Here is a 4,138-nt window from a genome sequence, read left to right on the forward strand (position 1 = left end):
GGTATAGATGGGGTTTGATTCGGAGACTGTCCGGGTGCGTATAAAGCATTATTACTCTTATATGAAAAGTTTGGATGGTTCTTCCAATTTGGGTTATAGGTATTCGAATAGGGGCTTCCTTGAGCATAGTTTACCTGCTCTGTTTGGATTCCAGTCAAGAGTTGACATTCCGCAGGAGTGTGGCCTTGGATTCCACAGACCTCGCAATTCTGAGTTATAGCAACCACGGCGGTTGGTGGTGATACGTTTAAACTTTCAATTTTCTGGACCAAAGCATCCACTTTTGCATTAACGTGATCAAGGTTACTTATCTCGTACATGCCAGTTTTCGGTTGAGGTTTTTCCACTGTTGTTCGTTCGGTTCCCCACTGATAGTGGTTTTGGGCCATGCTCTCGATAAGCTGGTAAGCATCAGCATAAGGTTTGTTCATTAGTGCACCACCTGCAGCGGCGTCTATTGTTAACCTTGTATTGTATAAGAGACCATTATAAAATGTGTGAATTACTAACCAGTCTTCCAAACCATGGTGTGGGCAAAGTCTCATCATGTCTTTGTATCTTTCCCATGCTTCGAAAAGAGACTCGTTGTCTTTCTGTTTAAATCCGTTTATCTGGGCTCTTAACATAGCTGTTTTGCTTGGCGGAAAATATCGGGCAAGAAAAACTTTCTTCAACTCGTTCCATGTGGTGACTGAGTTGGAAGGGAGAGATTGAAGCCATCTTCTAGCGCTATCTCTTAATGAGAAAGGAAAAAGACGAAGTCGAATTGCCTCTGAAGTGACACCATTAGCTTTAACAGTATCAGCATATTGAACAAATACGGATAAATGAAGGTTTGGATCTTCGGTAAGATTACCAGAGAATTGGTTCTGTTGCACAGCCTGCAATAGCGAAGGTTTAAGTTCAAAGTTGTTTGCTTCGATTGCGGGCGGAGCAATACTTGAATGCGGTTCATCTTGCGATGGAGCGGCGTAATCTCTAAGAGCACGAGCTGGTTCTGCCATCTCGGTTAAAGAAGGAAAAATGTTTTTGATATCAGGAAGGTTTATAGGAGGGAGATTGTTTTCAGCACGATATTCCCGAATTCGTCGTAAGACTCGGAGATATAGTTCGATATCGTTGATTCGTAAATAGAGCGGTTCGCCTTGAGAGCGAGTGCGTGGCATACAAATCAACGAAAGAAAGAATAGAAGGAAAAAAAGAAACCTTAGTCTCTACAGCGTAACGGAAGAGTTACGATATCGATTAAATAAAAGTCCCCGGCAACGGCGCCAAAAACTTGATCGCTCGACTGGGTGAGTCGAGAATGGGATACAAACTGCAAGTGCACAGTTCTATCGCGTAGTTTTAAAAGATATCGATCCCACAGGGACTTATGAATCGATGTACCGTTATCTAAAGTTACTACGTAAATCTAAGGTGAAAATGTTTGATTGTTTGGGGAAAAACTAAAAACTAAACTAATATCTAGATTAAATATCAATAAAACGGATATCGGTATGTAGTTCGTCAAAACTAGGGAATCAATTCCTTGTCGGTCACTCGGTTTTAAAATAAATCGTTTCGATTAACTTTATTGGTTAAAGGTTTTATCTCAAACTCTCGCTCTGTTGAAGAAACCATGATCTTATATTAATGTAGCTGTCACTTATAATTAAGTCAAAAATCATATTTTGAAAACAATAAAGTTGCAGAAACTCCTTTTAAGAAAATACTGACCGTTTTAAACACCCTTATCTCAAACTCTCGCTCTGTTGACTTAGGTTATACAATTAAATCTAAATGCTTAACTCTCGTCCTCACATTCAATCTTTAAAAATACTTTTTGGAAAAAGGTCAGAATTTAATTAATTCTAAAACTTGCTCTCGCCCTGAGATAGACTTAATGACTAACTTACACTGTCCAGTTAAAACCTCAAACTCTCGCTCTGTTGGTTTCAACTTCTTTATGTCTTTTACTTTTGTAAAAAATCTTGTTGTTAAACCTGTAGGTTAAGACCATAAAAAGATTGATTCTAATTTTAAGTTTGAATAGACCGACTTAGTCTTGACCCCTTATTCTGCTTACTTTACATACCGATACCTAGGCAAATTAGCCAGACATGCTAAATAAATAAGAATTTATATCATGCATAAACAGACTCATTCCAGGCAGGCAATATGAATAAACAATAGGATAAAACATAAAAATTAAATAACAGTTAAAGAACCTGAATGCGTAATACAATGGTCTTGAACACTCCACCACAAGCCGGTAGGATTTGTTCTTCGATTCTTCAATTAAACAGTAAATTAAATCAAGGAAATAAAAACTCGAATATAACGTAAGGTTAAATCCGGTATAAAGTTGCACAGTAGTTTCCGGTGTAGAAACTACTACGCGAAAAATATCTAAAAGCTAAGAACGGGGGAAAATAAATTGCAAGGGAAAAAAAAAAAATAAAGCTTGCAAAATAAAATAAATAAAGTGAACGATGCTGGAAAGGAAGAAAAATAGGCAAAGGCGTGAAAAGTAAATTTGGCAGAGCTTCCGCAAAACTGAGCGTGCAAAAACTGTGTGTTCTTTTGGTTTGTGAGATGGCTATTTATAATAGCCTTGGTAACTGCATTCCGTTTCTCCCATTCTTCGGCGTGGCTATATCCACGGCGTGCATATAGGAGACCAACTCCTTAACGTTATTCTTCAAGTCTTTCTGAGGGCGATACTTGCGCCAAAAAGGTAGTGGAGTTGTGTGACGCTCGTCACGCTATGTGTGACGTCCGTCACAAGTCTGTTTTGCGTGACGCTCGTCACGCACCCTGTGACGTCCGTCACAGGCACAGCGTTGATGACTTGTGCGCTTTGGGCTGGGCTTTGGCATTTGGTCATTTGTTTCCTTTTTATTGCTTTTTACACCTCTTTTCTCCCCTTTTTCACTTTTGCTTCAAAATGGGTACCTGATGTAAAATAGAAAAGAAATACTGCATAATATCTGATAAAATGGGATAAATTAAAGTAAATGATAATATAATCTAATTAAATTAAGTCTTAAAATGTGATATAATTTCGTGTTATCACCGTGCCTAGGGTAGACGACACCATCTATCATTCTGAGCCGTCTGAGGGCCCAGATGTTCAAGAGAAGATGGACGCTATGAATGATCAATTTCTTGAGCTGCGCAAATCTTCGAGGAAAGGACCTCTTTGGCAAGTCTGCTGCCGAACTTTGTCTGGTTCCCAACGTCAAACTTCCTGTGAAAGTCAAAGTTCCTGACTTTGAGAAATACAAAGGGAACACCTGTCCTCTCAGCCACCTGGTCATGTATGCCAGGAAGATGTCAACTCAAACTGAAAATGATCAGTTGCTCATCCATTATTTTCAGGACAGTATGTCCGGTGCTGCTCTTAGATGTTATATGGGTCTTGACAGTGCGAACATCCGATCCTTCAATGATCTTGGCGAAGCTTTCGTCAAGAAATATAAATATAATGTGGATATGGCTCCCGATCGGGATCAGTTACGAGCCATGTCCCAGAAGGACAAGGAGACTTTCAAAGAGTATGCCCAGAGGTGGCGAGAGTTAGCAACTCAGATTGTGCCTCCGCTGGAAGAGAAAGAAATGACCAAAAACTTTTTGAAGACTTTGAGTTCATTCTATTACGAGCGGATGATTTCTAGCGCTCCTTCTGATTTCACCGAAATGGTGAACATGGGGATGCGACTATAGGAAGGGGTTAGAGAAGGTCGGCTAACCAGGGATGAAGGCTCTTCTTCCAAACGATATGGAGCGTTTGCCAAGAAGAAAGATGGAGAGGCACATGCTGTGACCTCCCATGTGAAACCTGTAACACCCCGATGAAATAAGGATAATTATTTAATTTAAATTAATATAATATTTATTAATTTAATTAAATAATTGGAATATTATTGGAATGTTATTATTATTATTATTGGAATAAAAGTTGGAATTAGAAAAGGTCCCATTTGGTAAAAGAGAGTTTTCACGTGAATACAGAAAAACGACTCTAAAGTGGAGAAAGGGAAAAAGAGCCAGAGAACAAGGGTGAAGAGAAGAAGAGCTCGAAGCCGAAGGATTTGCCGGATTAACTCAGGTAAGGGGGGTTTATCATCGTTTAATGGGTATTATGGGTTAACAT

At 39.3% G+C, this 4,138-nt stretch overlaps 1 pseudogene; it reads left to right on the forward strand.

Moving 5' to 3' along the window:
- The first annotated feature begins 519 nt into the window (after window positions 1-519).
- Window positions 520-619, forward strand: LOC127109170 (uncharacterized; annotated as a pseudogene).
- The last annotated feature ends 3,519 nt before the right edge of the window (window positions 620-4,138 follow it).

The sequence above is a fragment of the Lathyrus oleraceus genome, chromosome 7 (genome assembly GCF_024323335.1).
Source record: "Lathyrus oleraceus cultivar Zhongwan6 chromosome 7, CAAS_Psat_ZW6_1.0, whole genome shotgun sequence".
In the NCBI taxonomy this organism is placed as follows: domain Eukaryota; kingdom Viridiplantae; phylum Streptophyta; class Magnoliopsida; order Fabales; family Fabaceae; genus Lathyrus; species Lathyrus oleraceus.